Below are 18,750 nucleotides of genomic sequence, written 5' to 3' on the forward strand. Positions count from 1 at the left end.
GAAGCAACTGCTCTGGAAGAAGTGGCCAGAGGATGTCCATCAAGTCTGTCCTGCCCTTCCACGCCCCATCTTCTCCCCTGGGGCACGAGCAGATTAGCGCTCTGAGTGCTGGCCACGGCTGTCCCCACTCAGGCACTGTCTAGGCTCTGGCCTGAGGATTCCTTTTAACACAGGGCCTGTCTGCCCACTGCTGTTGACTTTCTCGTTTGCATGACGAATTGAAGACTAAGTATTACTATCAGATGATTACAGAGCTTATATTGCCTTAAGTGGCGTCTAGTCTGTGTAAGAACAATGCAGACCCACTAGGGATCATGCACACAACAGCTCTGTGAGAAATAACCGTGGGTGAGAAGTGAGTGAGTGAAATAACGTTCTGTCCTACCTTTCAATGTTAGGACATTTGGAAATTTATTTTGGTCAAAGTTGCTTATGTAAGTGAATAATCATTTGCATGGCATCCTGAGTTCTTCAGGAGGAAAGCTCCACAGAAATATATTATAAGCACTTTTATGTAAATAATAGTCCTCTTGCTCTTCTGAGAACAGGCAAATCCACCTTTCAACTTTTTCTCTCTCGCTCTTCTGGCATATTTTACATCTTTTTTTTTCTCTTGGCGGCTTGACAACTATAGAATTTCTTTATCGTCAAAGAGCATTTGGGGCTTCCCTGGTGGCGCAGTGGTTAAGAATCCACCTACCAGTGCAGGGGACACGGGTTCGAGCCCTGGTCTGGGAAGATCCCACATGCCACATCCCGCGAGCAACTAAGCCCGTGAGCCACACCTCCTGAGCCCACGTGCCATAACTACCGAAGCCCGTGCGCCTAGAGCCCGTGCTCCACAACAAGAGAAGCCACCACGATGATAAGCCCACACAGAAGCCCCTGCTCACCACAACTAGAGAAAGCCCGCACACAGCAACGAAGTCACCCAAAGCAGCCAAAAATAAAAAAAATAAAACAAATTTAAAAAAAAATAGCGTTCAACTAGGGGTGGGCACCAAAACCTGCCTTTTTTTTCTCCTCCCCGTTTCCCTTCCAAAACTGTTACAGCCCCACCCTCTGTCTTGTCCTAAATTTTGTATGTTGGTTCAGAGAAACTTAGGATGTTTTTATGATCATCTTTGTCATACCTCATCTCCTTTAATACTCCGAAGAAAAACAAATTCCCTCAATAAGTAGAGCATTCAAACTCATTAAAATGAGCATGGTACCCTCTCAAGCCACAGAATGAAAAAACACCACTACAGAAGACCCTAGACCTGCACTGTTCAATACTGTAGCCCCTAGGCCAATGTGGCTAGTGCAACTGATGAACTGAATTTTACATTTTATTTCATTCAAATCTAAAAACTGAAACAACATAAAATCCTTTTACTGAAACCCAACCTGTGTCATATTTTTGAGGTTTGAATGGTTAGCATCCAAACTGATGCTGTAGTTGTAAAACACATAGCAGATTTCAAAGACTTAGTATCAAAAAGAGAATGTGAAATATCTCATTAATGTTTTTAAGAATGGTTACATGTTGAAATGATAACATTTTGAATATGTTGGGTTAAATAAAATTATTAAAATTAATTTAACCCGTTTCTTTTTACATATGTGGCTCTAATTATATTTCTATTGGACAACACTGCCCTAGGGATAATAAAGGGATAGGGAGGTGTGGACATATAAATATGTATGAGCATACTGTGAGCAATTAACAAATGTCCTTGATTGGTGAAGAGGGAGAGCAAAGGAAAGACAGAGTGAAAAGGAAGTGAAACATGAAACACTTAGATGGTTGTAGAGGTGAGGAGAAAATCAAAGAAAAATGTAAAAAACAGAGCTAATCGGCCAGAAGAAAGTTCTTTCTAGAACTGAGAAGTAGCCACAAAGTTAGAGAAGCCCAATTCTACGTATCTGAATGTGATAACACATAAATTATCACAATATTATTTTAAAATCCAAAATACAAGCATGCACACAAATTTCAGAGAGGAAAGCCTACTCACTTGGACAGCCTCATTCTCAGGCGTTCTTAGGGTGCATTGATTCTTTTCAATTCTGAAGTCCACCTGGAATTGCAGGACCATTTGTTTTCAATGGGCCATTTTCCTGCACAAAAACCTTCGGTGGTTCCCCATGACCTTTATGGCAAAAATCCAACCCTCTGGCCTGGTCTTCAGAGTACTACATACATTGTTAAAAACAAACAGCCTGGAATGGAATGGGGGAACAGAGCCTGGCTTCTTACCAGCTGTGCATGGGCAGATTTGCAGGTGGTCCTTGTCTTGTAAAATTAGGCAGTTGGACTAAATCAGTGGTCCTCAGAAGATGGCTGCATATTAGAATCACCTGGGGAACCTTAAATATCGAGTCTCCCAGACCTCACCCCAGATGACTCAAAATCAGAATCTCTGGGGTGAGACCCAGGCAGTGGATTTTTTAAAGCTCTGTAGGTGATTACAATGTGCAGCCACGTTTCAGAGCCAGTGGCCTAGCTGATTGTTTTAGGATCATTTCAGGTCTAGAATTCTTTGATTCAATGAATCTAGGCAAGTCTTTCCAACCTTTCTACTACCCTGAGCAACATAAATGCCCCACCTCTTCCTCAGCTGGACAGGTCTAATCAAAAGTATATGTCTCATCTGCTGCTTCCTCAACAGAATGCACTCTCCCCTCCTGCCCAAACGCTGCACCACCATTTCCTCCAGGAAGCCTTCCATGCCCACTGGTATTTACAATGTGTTCACTTGGGCACACACACTCTCATAACCTAACATTCATTTGTTACTTAAAACCACAATACCACTTGTTATCTTATGATACCCTTATGTTTTTGTTTTGTATTTTATTTACTCACATGTTATTTAACTTTGATGTGGACGTATTTATTTCCCAATAACAATATAAACTGCTGAGAGGTGCTCCATTACACTGTTTTGCATCCTGTTTCCACTACACCCAGACCCCTGAGTATCGCTATGTACATATCAAGGGATCAGTAGCTATTTGATAAACCAATTAATGGGTTCCCAAAATTTGAGGCTAACATATTTGAACACAGCCAACTAGAAGGGGGAAAAAAGAGTACTTGACAAATTATTCTAGTGGCAACAACCAAACTATCACCACAAATGCATTTTATCTTACCGTGGCTCATAATTATTCATGACACTAAGCTCTACCATTTCCCTATAAAAGCCATTTTTCACATAAAATAAGGGGTTTTTTTTTTTGATAGATGGTTTGCTTTTGTTGCCATGCTATTTACAAATATGTGATACTATTACTAAGAGAGTAGTTGCTTGCCTACTCTGTTCTAATTAAACATTACTGGTTATGATGTACTGAAAACCCTACTGGCTATCAGCACCTCATTTATGGGCAAGCGATATCTCTTTCAGCCAATAAGAAAGTCTTGCCTCATCTCCCCACTCCCCTTCTAATTGCTGTAGCTAATGGAACAAATTCTAATTCATCAGTCAAGTCCATTTTAGATCAACACAACTGATCTAAATTTCAACATGAATGCTCATTCAGTTAGAAAACCCCAAATCACTAACCCATCTCATGCTCATTTTGACTAAGCAAATTCTGAGTAAGTATTTATACAGACACCTCCTCCAGTGTAAAAGGAAGTTTCAGATCTGCTGTCTAACCAGGAGCTAGTGTGTGGATTAGCAGATTTATGTTTATAAGGCAGTCTGAGCTCTTTTGAGGGAAAACGATTGTAAAATAGGCAGCACTCTCATATCCATCCCCTGAACCATCATCACTTATAAATTTCTCTGAGTTCAGCTCCTTTCTTACTGAGATGATTCCTTTTGGCATTCCCGGAAAATACCAAAAAGATCATTGTGAAAAAAACAAGTGTTCTTTAAAAGTCAAGTAAGTCTAGACATCATTCTTAGGAGAATTGGTCAAGGAAGAAAAAACAGTTACAAAATGTTTTTGTGGCATTGCCCTTTTAAGAAGTGTAACATTTTGGTTCCCAGTCTTTTCGTCCCCTTTCCTAGTAGGCTGATGCAATGCTTAGGAAGTTTCAGAGTCACGTGGGGGACCCTGCCTGAGGTCAGAGTCCCGAGGAGCCCTTTCTCAGTGTGGGTCATTTTCTGTTTGATTTTGAATTTGTCCACGCTGTGATGGAGTAAGTGCGTGTCGCCGTGGGTGTTCTGATTAGTGTGCCTGGGTAGAATTGTTTTCCAGTGTGTCAGTGGGTGCTGGCCGGGGTGGGGGGATCTGCTTAGTCATTTTGGCCGCAGTGGTTTGAATAAATGCTGTGGTCCCACTGGATGGCAGCGCCCCTGATGTCTCTTTTGTTGTGATGGGATTTATGTTTGTTTGGGGTTTTTTTGCTTGTTTGTTTGGGTTTTTTTGTTTGTTTGTTTGTTTTGAGGCTTGTAAATGATTTTAAAACTACTTTGGTTTTGGGCCAATATTATGTTTATGTGTTTCCAGTTGGCTAGAAGAATTAGTTTTTTTTTTAAACATTAGTTTGTGTGCTTTTGCTTGAGGCGGAAAGGAAGCCAGTTATCCCACCCCCACCCCCACCCCCACCCCCCCTCCCCCGCTTTGGGAGAGTAAAATAGAATGAAGGAAGGGGTATGGCTTTGTTCTTTTTTTTTTTTCCTTCCCTGAGATCTAACTAGACTGGATGGGTTTGACAAACAATTAACAATCCTTCCCACTCAGCTGCTGTTACCCAAAATAGCATCTCCTTGGCTGCCAGGGTAGATGGGAGCCTTCAGGGGAGGAAGACACAAAGGTGCCCTCTTTAGGAAGCCTGAATCTCTGTGAGATCTTGAAGGCAGAGGGGGAAGCCCAGGGGATTAAATTAGCAGGCAGCCCAGGCTCCACCTGGAAGGGAAATAGATAATAGGCTTTAAAGACAGGAAACAGCTTGTGCTCCAAAATAATAATTTTCGAAAGCAACACATGATGGATGCTGGGAAGGTTTTCTCCCCACCGCACACCCCCAGTTCATAATTTTGAAACAAAATCTCCGTTTAAGATGCGACTCAGTGAGTCAAGTCTTCTGGTATTCCTGTAATTCTGCTCCCACCTCGCCCCCGTGTTGGGAAAGACCGTTCCAGCCAGGTTTTTTCTAAACCTGACTCTCAGTTACAGAAATTGCTCAACAGCAGGTCTGGAGAGATCTGATTAGGGCTGGCGTTGCTATTTTTTTCTTTTTTCTTCTCTGCCTTGTCCTCTTTCTTTTTTCTCTTTTCCTTTTTCTGCTCTCTCAGCCTGCCATTTTTACCTCTTCCTCTTGCTTTTTTTCTGAAAGACGGCATCTCACACTCCCACATGTCAATTTGTTCTGCCAGCCAGGGCTCTCTGGGGTCCTGAAATGTCTCCTGTCATGAGAAGGGATGTGGATGGGAAGAGAAAGCACACGATGCACTAAACAAAGGGAACAGACCAGCGACCTGACTTCGAGAAGGTCGGGAGCCTGAAGGTAAAGGAGGGAGGCGGAGAAACAGAAGGACCAAATATGCCCCCAAAGGATTAAAAGATTATACATATCAAATTGGATTCTAGGTTTTGCTGTTTTTAAATTTCCTTGAAAATATACCCAAAGGGAATTAAAGCAGCTATCAAAAACAGAAACCTGTTCCATGAATTAACTCACAATGAGCCTCAGCCGCTAGAAACCATGGGCTTGGTTCCTTTTGCATTGAGTACATGCTTCCACTCTAACAATAACATTCTGGCTCATGGTCTGATCATACAACCATGTCCCTCTGGACTGGGACTTCCCTGAGGGCAGCAGATAGGTGTACATCCTTAGTGCCTAGCACAGCACTTGGTCCAAAGGAGACAACAGAATGTTGGAAGTGTTGGGGTGAGTGGATAGATGGATGGATGGATGGGAGAATATATAGTAGAGGAAGACACTTAGAATACTCATCAATTATCTCTTTTTCTCCTGATATTTTAGAAAAGGGAATATACAATTGGCAAACTCTTCTAACAGATAAACAAAATAGAGAAGTGATATGATTCACTTTGATGTTCCAACAAGAGTTGTTCCTAATATATCCTCTTCAGCACCTAGCACTGTACATGGCATGCACAGGGTTACACTCAGCACATGTTTGTTGAATTAATGATTTAGAAAGGAGAAAAACAGTTATCCTTCCTTGAGGGAAAGTTTTCCCAGAAAGAGAATGGAGGAGCGGTATATAGCGCCACAAATGTGAAGTGTTTTATGACATTATCTTTCCCAACTTTGACTTTGTGAAACATCTTAAAGAAGAAAAATACCTCATGAAGAGAATGGATATTTTGGAGACCAGAGAAGGGCTTTCAGAGTAAAGAGAGTATTGGGTGTGTGTATGTGCTGTACTATTTCCAAAGGACCCTCCCACAAAGCCGTCTGTGGCTGACTCAAATGTTAGACGTTAGGATCCAGAGATGCTTTCATTCTTTTTGTTTTGGCAAGGACTCTGCATGGTAGAGGGATGTTAATTAGAGAGCAAGGTTGGTGGCAGAATAGCAGTCAGAATACTTGCAGCCCTGAGAGCATGACTTCTGCCCTGACCCAAATTGGGGTTGGAGAAAGGCTGTGTGAATCCACGAAGGACCGCTATGATGCTAAACAAGTACATGATTATGCTGATATATAACCAATATTTGGTAAAACAACAAGGTAACTCAACCTGGGATTTATCACTCATCTAGCTTTAGGTCATTCATTTTCAATTCCTCTCCCACTCCCCAAGTCCTGCAAAAAACAACAAAAAGCATAGGAGGGCTGAGATTTACATAGGCCAGGGGCTTTACCCAGCTCTGAACACAGAATATGCCTGGGAGGTTTTAGAACGGGCAGTTAATTGGTTGGCTCCGGAAAGTGTTAACCCTGAGCAAAGCTGTGTTACTACCTCATTAGCACATTAATTCTACTGACTATTCTCTGCAGTCCTGTATCACTTAATATCCTCGGCATTTCTGGAGGTGGTTTTACAATATCAAGTTGTATTGACTAGAATTTCAAACTAAGACTATTGGCTCGAAAGCCCTCGTTTATGAACACTGTAGATTAACAAAAGATAAGGGAGTAAGTATGTGCCTGAAATACTGAGCCTGGTTCTTTTCTCTGCTCAGAAAACCTGTGGTTGGCCTGGGCATCGTCATGGTTCCTGGCCTCTCCTGTGAGCACACAGTGAGCGGTGAGCAGTGTTCCAACCCACCAGCTTTGCGGGAAATGGTCTCTGGGACCAGTGAAGGATTTGACGTCCCCGCCCCCATATCCACACACCCACCACCACTCTCCCTATGGAACAGAGTGGGCACACTTAAGATATCACATTCGCCCCAGAGTCTTCTCCAGTCCTTCAAGTTGAAGTTCATTCCCGCATGGATTTTTCATGTCACTTATTTTTGCATGTATTTTCTAGAATTTTCCACATACATGTCTTCCTTTCTACTTGATTATAAAATGGTTCAAGATAGGGACCTTTTTTCAACCCCTGTCTCTCCAGTAGAAACCAGCCTACTGTCTTGTATCTAATAGGCACCCCACAAACATCTGTTGCTTTGAATTTTTGAGAGAGAGCAGGGGATAGTGGAGAGAACACTGGATGAGGAATTAGATTCTCCCGGGGTTCTGCCACTAGCCAGTCAGGTGAGCCTGAGCAAGCTGTGGGACTTCACGGTTCACAAGATCCTAATCTGTGAAATGATGAGGTTCATCTAAGGTCCCTTCGAGCTCCAACACACTAGAAAAAGAGGAACGAAAAAGACTTTGCGTAGCCCAATTTTATTTGCCACGTTAGTGGCAGTGGAGAAATATTTTAAGGAAAAAGGAGTTGAGATGTTTCTTAAATGTTTCCAGGGTTTATTAAAATCTCTGCAGTTTGGGCTCTAAACCAACAAAATATAAGAGGACAGAAACAGCCATCACAACATTCTAGTTAACTCTTTAAAAAAAACTATTTGATGTCATTTATCCAATGAAGATGCTCTGTCCACTTGCACTGGGCCCCAGACTGGGCCCTGGGAACACCTGGATGAGTTTGGCCCCATCCAGACCCAACATCACAGAATACACTTTCTTTGTTGAAATCTCCTTCCTTGGCTTCTGGGATGTCACCGTGTAGCATTCTGAGCTGATCAAAAAAGTCATTAGGGATAAAGTGAACAGAGGATGTGTTTAATGTATTCTTTTTATTTGTTCATTCAGCAGCTATTTTTTGAACACTACTACGTGCCAGCTACTGTCCTGGGTGCTAGAGATACCTCAGTGAACAACACAGACACGTGCGGTGCCCTAGCACGCTTCGGGGGCAGATGCTGCTTCATTAAAGGTTGGTTGATAGCTGGAGCTCTTCCACTCACTCCCATCTTTCTGTACCTTATCCTCTTCTGCAACTAGTAGAAGAAAAAGTAGCTCAAGCCTCTTTCTCTGACACCGTGAGCCTTGGTCCTCAGTGCTCCCCTTGCCACCCCTCCCCCGCCCTTCATCACAGAATTACCTTTGCCCTCTTGGATCCCACCTTTGTCCTTGCACGTAGTCCTGATCACGATGAATTTCTATTGTATTCTTACCTGTCTGTCTCCCCTACAAGGAGGTGAGCTGCATCACACCTAACCACACATGTGGATCAATTCCATGAGGAACGGCCCCTAAGGAACTATGCAGTTAACTGAAGTTCAATCATTAGGTTGACCAGTACAGTCATAACGGAAAGCATTAGTCACACCCCTTAGGTCACTAAGAGCCCCAGAAAACAGGTGATGTACCAGACTCAAGGTACAGCTGTGAACAAGTAGAAAACGGCGGCTGCAAGGGAACCAGCTTGATAACCCGACAATCCGAATGGCTGAAGTATAATCAGTCTTAAGAGGTAGCCTCCCTGCCTCTGCAAAAAGAGGCTTAACATCCAAATCATCTTGAGCTACTCACCACCAAGTGATGAGCATTTCTGGTCACATAGGTCGATGATGCTTACCTTACCTTAGGTGGGGACACCTTCAAATCGTAAAAGACGGTAGCAGGATCCCGGCACCAAATACCTTACGCTTTGTCTTCTACAGGGTTTTAAAACAGTGGAAACGCTCCCAACACTCACCAAACAAATTATTTTAATATTACAATATGAAATTACCAAACTCTAATAAGACAGCCTTTTCAGATTATTCCATTGTTAACAGGCCCCCTTAAATATCTTAGTTTACAATCTGATTGCAAATGAAATGGGATTTTTCTAAAAAGGAGTTCGGGGGTAGCTGTGATAACAGGCACAGATCACTTTAACAAGCTAGAACTATCAGACTGTTCTATTATTTGGCCAATCTTTACGTGGAACTCGTCTCATATAAGCCAGATAATTACAAGTATCATAAAAGAAATGAGTTGCTGCATTGTCCTTCAGTTAAAAGAAATATTTTATTTTTAAATAACTAGAGATTCACAGGAAAGTGCAAAGATAGTACAGAGAGGTCCCAGGTACCCTTCACCAAGTTTCTTCCATGGTTACAGTTTACATAATTATGGTACAATATCAAAACCAAGAAACTGACACTGATACAATATGTGCCTATAGTTCTATGCAATTTTTTTTTAGTCCCCTAATATATATATAGATATACTTTTAAATTTTATTTTATTTACTTTTTATACAGCAGGTTCTTATTAGTTACCTATTTTATACATATTAGTGTATACATGTCAATCCCAATCTCCCAAGTCATCACACCACCATCCCCACCCCGCCGCTGCTTCCCCCCTTGGTGTCCGTACATTAGTTCTCTACATCTGTGTCTCTATTTCTGCCCTGCAAACCGGTTCATCTGTACCATTTTTCTAAATTCCACATATACACGTTAATATACGGTATTTGTTTTTCTCTTTCTGACTTCACTCTGTATGACAGTCTCTAGGTCCATCCATGTCTCTACAAATGACCCAATTTTGTTCCTTTTTATGGCTGAGTAATATTCCACTGTATATATGTACCACATCTTCTTTAACCATTTGGCTGTCAGTGGGCATTTAGCTTGCTTCCATGACCCGGCTATTGTAAATAGTGCTGCAATGAACATTGGGGTGCATGTGTCTTTTTGAATTATGGTTTTCTCAGGGTATATGCCCAGGAGTGGGATTGCTGGATCATATGGTAATTCTATTTTTAGTTTTTTAAGGACCCTCCATACTGTTCTCCATAGTGGCTGTATCAATTTACATTCCCACCAACAGTTCCCTTTTCTCCACACCCTCTCCAGCATTTGTTGTTTGTAGATTTTCTGATGATACCCATTCTAACCAGTGTGAGGTGATACCTTATTGTAGTTTTGATTTGCATTTCTCTAATAATTAGTGCTGTTGAGCAGATTTTCGTGTGCCTCTTGGCCATCTGTATGTCTTCTTTGGAGAAATGTCTACTTAGGTCTTCTGTCCATTTTTTGATTGGGTTGTTTGTTTTTTTAATATTGAGCTGCATGAGTTCTGTGTCATTTTATCACATGTGTAGATTTGTGTGACCACCACTGCAATCAGGATACAGGTCTACCATCTCTCACATGCTACCCCTTTATAATCACACCCAGCCTTTTCTCCGCAACCATCCCTAACCTTGGCAACTACTAATCTGTTTTCCATCTCTCAAAATTTTGTCATTTTGAGAGTGTTATAGAAATGGAATTATGTAGTATGTGACCTTCTGAAATTGGCTTTTTTCAACCAGCACAATGCCCTTGAGATTCATCCAAATTGTTGCATGTGTAAATAGTTTATTCTCTTTTATTGCTGAGTAATATTCCATAGCATGGGTGTACCATTGTTTTATGGAGGGACATTTTGGTTGTTTTCCATTTCTAGCTATTACAAATAAAGCTGCAATGAGCAATGTGTACAGATTTTTATGTAGACATAAGTTGTTGTTTCTCTGGAGTAAATTATCAGGAGTATAATTTCTGGATAACTATATACTTAGTTTTTAAAGAAATGGCCAAACTATTTTCTAGAATGCTTTTAGCATTCTGTGTTCCTGCAAACAATGGATGAGTGATCTAGTTTCTCTGCATCCTTGCCAGCATTTGGTGTTGTCACTACTTTTTATTTTAGCTGTTCTTATAGGTATGTAGTGATATCTGTGGTCTTAATTTGCATTTCCCTAATGACTAGTGACGTTATGTTATAAAGATATGAAGTTTGTAATTAGTTTTAGATTCTCCTTTGGCAAATCATTTTACTCTCTCCAAGCCTCAATTCTCTCATCTGTAAAATGAGAGAATTTAACTATATAACCCCTAAATGACCTCCCAGTTCGAAAATTCTGTGTATCACTGGATCTACCTTGGGTGAGTTTGTTTGCAAGGTGAGGAGCTTTTTTAATTTTCCCTTTGTGCCTCAGCTATTGCCATCTGCCAACAATTGCCAAAGAATGAATCTTATCCATGGGCTTTACTGACATTTCCATGAAATGTGTGACAGCTCCCTATGTGTTTCATTTGGCCCTATTCAGCATTTAAGTCACATCATCAAAGCCTGAGCAAAAAGATCCAGCCTTTCACAATTTATAAGGGACTTTATTAGTTTCTGATTCATTGTTAAGTTGTTTTTATTCATTTGTTCCCGAGGTTCACTATGGAACGTAGTTTAGGGTAGATGATACCTTATAATTTCCATCAAGCATCGACTGAGTGCCTACTGTGTGCAGATAGGGTGATGTACTGGAAAGAGCGCAGCTGTATATGGAGAAGGACTTGGGTTTGAATCATGCCTCTGCCATTTATGAACCGTGACCGTGTCAAGAAATAGAACTTATCTGAACTTCAGCGAAATGGGAATGCCTGCTGCTGAAGTTATGAGGAATTAGAGATAATACATGCGAAGTGCCCAGTTCATAGTAAGCACTCCATAAATGGTAGCTATGATTATGCAGGACATGGGGAGTAGTCCCTGGAGAAAACCTAGAAGAAGAGACACAGCACATGGCACACCCTGCGCCATGTGTTTTCACACACTCACATCTCCTTTAACTCACACGTCAGCACTGGGAAACAGGTACTTACCTGTTTTTATAAAATAGAGGCTAAGAAGTTAAATAACTTAAGGTCACCCTGATACCAAGCGAAGGAGATAGAATTCAAATTGTGTCCCTAAGCGGTGTCCAGTCTAGCCAGACAGATAAGCTGTGTGGAAACAGATAAATTCCAGCACAGAGTAGCCAGTGTCCATTGTGGGGCAGAGCCAAAGAGCACTGAGGGGTTGAGAGAGGGAGTTAATTCTGAGGACTGGACAGCTGGGGAAGGCAAAAGGAAACAAGAGGATTAGAGCTTACTCTGTCTCACTGGACATCTCTGAGTTCCTAGATGTCACCATCACAACTGCCTGTTGGCCCTGGAAGCCCAGCCCAGCTGCTGCGGGGAGGGGGGCAGCCCTGGTTTTTTCAAGTCCTCCCCTTTCTCCCTCCTCCCCTTCATTAATGCAATATTCATATGCAGGCTTTCCTGTCTCCATTAGACTCTAAAGTTTTATCCAACTTGTGTTGTTCAGCATTATCACACAAGGTCACTGTCAGAATTGTATTTCCTCTATTAACATGAAGCCCAGGGTCTATTTTACAGAAATACATTCCAGATTACCTTCCCTAGAATCATTCTGTATTATGTGAGCTTGACTTGCTTACAAGCACAGGTCTGGGCCATCTCTGCACTTGCTAATTTTCAGAACGTCATTGGGCACTATTGCCTGTATAGTCTGGCTCGTGGTAGGTATTACAGAAATTCATTTAGTCAATATGCACATGTATTGAGTGCCTGCTATGTGCCAGGCACTGGAGTCTCAGGCCTCATGGAACATACATTCTATGAATGGCTGGTTAACTAATGAAAGACATAAGAATTTAACTTGAATATCACTGTCTGTGGCAGATTATTAGTGAGAAACTGGAGTAAATAAACCCTGTGGCTTTAATGAAAGTATAGTGTCTACAGTGCCACACAGAGAAACGACTAATTCGTATGGCAGAGGCCAATCCTTGAAAATGTCATCATTGGGCCTATAAACATGTCATCTTGTAGACCGATCACAGGTCTGTGAAGCTGGGCAATTTACAAATCTTTGAAATTTGATCGCAGTTTCAGTTGCAAAGGCCTAAATTGGGTTAGAGCAGCTTGCCTTTCGTCCTCAACCCTCCTTGATCCTCAGGGATCAATGACTAATTCAGTTTTTTTAAAGTCAGGGGGCAGGCAGCCCAAGTTCTCAGCCTCTGAGGGTTACATCTGGTCTGGCAACTTCCTGTGGTACATCATACAGGGCCCATGTATCTGTAGCTGTTATGTAATACGCAGAGTATATGCGTTGGGATCTTTTAAGTACATCAAGGGGTTGTATTTCAGTAGATGATGGGACTCCAAATGTTTTACTTTTTATTATTCCAGATTTTCCTGGAATTGTCACCTTTTAGAATTTGTGTCTTTTCCGGTGTTCCCAGAATTCTCTATTTAGGCTACTGTCATGTTGCTTTAAAAAAATAGAGAGCTTTTACTCAGTTCAGCTAACAAATGCACCTTAGAATCCACACTGATTCTTCAAAAAGGGAAAAAAGCAAAGACTGCTTTAGCTTGGGGTTAAATGTCTCATTTTTCCCTTGGTTTCACTTCCTTTTCCATTCTAGTGGCTTCCCATTTCATTCTGGAGCCTGCTGTTCCCTGAATTTCTTTTCCATTTAAAAAGCTATTTTCTCAGAAAACAAATATCGTATATTAATGCATATATGTGGAATCTAGAAAAATGGTACAGATGAATCGGTTTGCAAGGCAGAAATAAAGACACAGTTGTAGAGAACTAACGTGTGGATACCAAGGGGGGAAAGCAGCGGGGGTGGGGTGATGGTATTGGGATGAATTGGGAGATTGGGATTGACATATATACACTAATATGTATAAAATAGATAACTAATAAGAACCTGCTGTATAAAAAAAAATTAAATTTAAAAAAAAAAGAAAGAAGCTATTTTCTCAGAAGTTGTTTTTCTCCTTAGTTGTTGCCACTCTCTGGCCCCTGTTTTGCTTCTTCGCAGGTCTGGCTGCCGCCACGGCACTTGCCTCAGCCCCGGCCTCGGCTTGCCAGGGCTCCAGGCCAACCCAGCCTTCCAGCTGCCCCTCAGCTGTTCACTCCAACTGTCCAGCTCCAACCGACTCAGAACCTTCTGGTCCCAAACATTCTCTCACACCCAACCCACACCAAGGAACAAATGCAGAAGCTTCTGCTGGGTTCAACTAACACTGAATGGGAGGAAGGGGGAAAGGAGAACAAATACATGATCAATTCTCCTTAGAACAAGCACTTTCCTATACTTCATAGGTCATGGGTAAGAACTGATAGAATTTGTACTTCAAGAACTTTCTCTCTCTCTCTGTCTCTCTCTCTTTTTTGGCTGTGCCACGTGGCTTGTGGGATCTTATTTCCCAGACCAGGGATCAAACCCGGGCCTTCTGCAGTGGAAGTACCGAGTCCTAACCGCTGGACCGCCAGAGAATTCCTAAGAACTTTCATTAGCTAAATACCCAAGTGATGATAGAAAAGAAAATTCAGATTATGTAACAGCTCTACTGGCCTTAAGAATAAAAAGATATATGTTAAGTATCAGATATTTGGGCCCCCAAGATGGTTGAGAACTCATTTCTCAGTGCCTCTTCTCAAAGCCTTCCAGAAAAAGGTGCCTCATGTAAGAACCTCTGAAATCTGTCCTTGTCCCTAACATGTGTGTCGGGGAGGAGGAGTGTGGTTAGAATGTTTGGGATCCCTAAGCTCACAGACAAGGCAATAACACGATAAAGTATTAAGTAAAGAATGTTAACGCTGATGAAACCTTTAAAGAATTCAGATGAATCCTTGGAGTGTCCATCCTGGGCCCCTCGAATGTCATACAGTCCTGTGTGGGATATTTCCCCTCTATGACTTCAGCTGTAACATGACACTGTTCTTTTGCACCAGTACATGAGGACTAGCTAATTAAAATACTGTACTGGTTCATTCAAGAAGTATTTACTGAGTTCCTACTACATACAAGGCCTTGTGCAAACAGACTGTCTAATATGACATAGAAATTTAAAAATAGATCGCCATAAATAAATTCGATGATAGGATTATGTAAAACCTTTCAGATAATTTTAGCTGTTTGTATCCACACACAGGGCTTCTAGTTCTACCATTTTGAATGACTTGACCTGTATTTTTCCATCATTACCCCTCTCTTCCAAACTGATTCATTCATCTTAGTCTACAGCCAATTTCCATCCATTTTCTAAGGGTAGGACCAGAGCTGCCATGTAAAGTTGTGCTCTGTACAAGGACACCCCACCAAGGGGGCAGACAGGGCAGAAATCCACTCTATGTTCTGCTGGCTCAGCCCTGCGACCCGGCCTTAGTCAGTGTTCACCCAGAGGAAGGGAACAATTTTCTAATTTGCACAGATGTCCCTTATGGGTTAGCTGTGGTCCTAACCCCCAGAAATAGAATAAATGGGCAGAGTTTAGTGTTGTAATCAAACAAGATTTACAACAAAGATATATTTAATGGCAGATATGGTGTCTATCTAGCTACATGGTTAAGTCACTCATGTATGTGGCGGTATTTGGTGTTCTTTTTACTCAGCCAAGCCGACTATGGGGAAGCAAGAGAGAAGGAGAAGAACACCTCAGTGAAAGCTTGGTAAGCTTGGTGAGTTCCTCTGGAGTCACAGTTTGGGTTTCTTCCTCAGCAGGGGGTGCCCACGGTCTAAGTGTTTCCAGAAATCTTATGTCCAGGGGTCTGAAAGCATATTTAACCTACTGAAAGACACAAGCATCCCCCCTCTGGCAGAATGTGACCTCATTAAGAGAATCAAAGACAGCAGGCATCAGAAGCCTCAGGCTCTAGAGGAGAAGCTGTTGGGCAAGTAGATCAATGAGCAACTGCCTTCACCATCAGGGATAAAAGTTGGAGGTCAAGAACACCTTTCCTTGTCCTGCAGAGGTTGGGAGATGAGCCTTATAAATGGAGGAAAACCAAGTGCCCTGGTCCGGGAAGATCCCACGTGCTGCGGAGCAACTAAGCCTGATTTAAAGAAAGGATTGCTGTCTCCCAAATTCCCCCAGAACCATAGAAAATTCTGCCAGATTCATTTGACCCAACTCTTCTCATGGAGAGTTAAGGTAAGGTGGACTGATTACTAGTCAATCTCACTATAGGGAGAATTCATTTAATTAGTTTGATTTCCTAAGTGCTAGCTGATTCACTGGAGCAAAAGGAGCTTTTGCTGGATTGAGGGGAGCCTGCAGAGGTTTGGTACAGGTGTGCCATGGGTTGAATTGTGTACACCCCCGATTCAAGTCCTAACCCCAGTACATAAGAATGTGACCTTATTTGGAAATAGAGTAGTTGCAGATGTAGTTAGTTAAGATGAGGTCCTACTGGAGTAGCAGGGACCCCCTAATCCAGTATGACTGGTGTCCTTATAAAAAGGGAAATTGGACACAGAGACACACACACAGGAGAACACCATCTGAAGACTGGAGTTATACAGCCACGAACCAAGGAACTACCAGAAGCTAGGAGAGAAGCCTGGGACAGATACTTCCCTAGAGCTTCAGAGGGAGCACAGCTCTGCCAACACCTTGATTTTGGACTTCTGGTCTCCAGAACAGTGAGACGAAAGCTTTTTGTTGTTCTAGAAGCCACCCAGTTTGCAGTACGTTGTTACAGCAGCCCTAGGACACTAATACAAGGTGGATTGGGGAGCAGATGGTGGGGCATGGCACTTGTGATGGGTTCTATCTCTCCAAAAATGGCCACAACAATACCTCCCACCCACATGTTCTTCTCACAACCTGACTTTGACAGTCTTCCCACTGGGTGTTGGGATCTCTATACCCGCCCCTTGAACCTGAACAGGATTTTGTGATTTCTTTGACTACTTAGGGTAGGGCAAAGGTGACATTATGTGACTTCCAAGGCTAGGTCAGAGGAATGCTATGCACTTCTGCCCTGATCTCTTGGGATACTTGCTCTGGGGGAAGCTAGCTGCCATGTAAGCGGTCGCGCTGCCCTGAGGCCACCATGCTGTGAGGAAGCCCAATCTTACCCACACAAAGAGACCACATGGAGAGCCCCCAAGTCTCCACAGAGAGAGAGATGCCTGACCAACCCCCCACCCCCAGCTCCTCCAGTACTGCACTGTTTTAATTCCAGCCACTATTTGACTTGAAACCCCAAGCCAGAACTGCCTAACCAAGCCCTACCCAAATCCCCAACCCACAGAAACTACGAAAGGTAATAAAGCGATTGTTGTTGTTTTAAACCACCAGGGTTTGAGATTTGTTACACAGCCTGCAGGGTTTGGGACAACCAGAAGATAAAAGGACTTTGGAGAGAGGGAGCCCAGAGTGAAGGGAGATGTAGAGATGTTACAGCGAGATCAAAGGCTAAAAGATGGCAAATGTCCAAAGGAAGAGAGGTGGTGAAGACATTTCAGGAAGGGCAGTGGAGACTTTTCCTCTGAGAAGGGCAGTGCAGTCAAGTGGAAAACACCTGGGCTGGGACACAAGCGACCCTGAACCCCTCCAGCGCTGCTGCCAGCTCTCCCTGGAGAATGTTCCATGAATGAATAGTGTGTGAAAGAACAGCTAACCCTGGAAAGGGGGAGCTAAAGAGCAAGAATTGTCCCACACCGCCACCCCACCCCGTGCACCAGTTGTGGGACCACCACACCCAGCTCTGCCTGTGATTAGTTGTTCTCACGTAGACTCTGCTGCTAGAAGATGTACTGACCAGCTGAGACAAATATCTGACCCACTTGGCAATCGTGTTTCTCACAGTAAATGAATACATTGGCACTCCAGTTTATGCACCCGTGGGGATGCTTGACCTGCACATGTTAAGGCAAAGACCCCAGACACGGGCAATCAAAATAAGGTGTGGCCTCTCAAAGGGACCCTGCCAGAAAACGATCAACTGGCTTCCCTAGTGAATGACTATTCCTCATGGCCACAACTGTGAGAACAATCTCCTCTTAGCTCAAAAGTAGACAGAAGGGCTTCCCTGGTGGCGCAGTGGTTAAGAATCCGCCTGCCAATGCAGGGGACACGGGTTCGAGCCCTGGTCCAGGAAGATCCCACATGCCGTGGAGCAACTAAGCCTGTGCACCACAACTACTGAGCCCACGTGCCACAACTACTGAAGCCCGCGCGCCTAGAGCCCGTGCTCCACAACAAGAGAATCCACCGCAATGAGAAGCCCGTGCACTGCAACGAAGAGTAGCTGCTGTTCGCGGCAACAAAGACCCAACGCAGCCAAAAATAAATGAATAAATTTATTAAAAAAAAAAAGTAGACAGAAGAGGAAAAACCAATTACGTGTTCCTCAGAAATAAGGAACGGCCCAGAAGAACTTGAAAATAGTGGAAGAGGCAGAGAAGGCCAGCCCTCCAACGGGACAGCTCACCCCTACAACAGAGGAGCCTGGTCCAGGAAAACTTTGCCTGACTTTCACCCCGCTCTTCAAACTGCTTTTCTTCCCTCCCTGTTACACTGCCACTTAAATATACTATATTTTGGTCTGTATGTGCTTAAAAAGAAAATAGACAATAGAGTTAAAAATATATATATGATGAAGAAGAGAGTTGAACAGATTTCTCATCCAGTGTTCTTAATCCAAATATTAAGTAAAGACAATCCAAAGTCAAAACATGATTGTGGTGATAGCACAGTCCTTTGTTTTTAATGTTTAGATTACGTTATCAAATATTTCATAGTTTCCAATTACCAAGC

General features: G+C 42.7%; 1 long non-coding RNA gene across 1 annotated transcript; it reads left to right on the plus strand.

The window, feature by feature from the left end:
• Nucleotides 1–4,146: 4,146 nt before the first annotated feature.
• Nucleotides 4,147–18,672, plus strand: LOC309666428. The gene is made up of 4 exons (XR_014267094.1): nt 4,147–5,449; nt 7,099–7,163; nt 8,180–8,300; nt 14,022–18,672. It is a non-coding gene; the product is annotated as an uncharacterized lncRNA (long non-coding RNA).
• Nucleotides 18,673–18,750: the final 78 nt, after the last annotated feature.

Source organism: Balaenoptera physalus, assembly GCF_965194825.1.
Source record: "Balaenoptera physalus genome assembly, chromosome: 1".
Taxonomy (NCBI): Eukaryota; Metazoa; Chordata; class Mammalia; order Artiodactyla; family Balaenopteridae; genus Balaenoptera; species Balaenoptera physalus.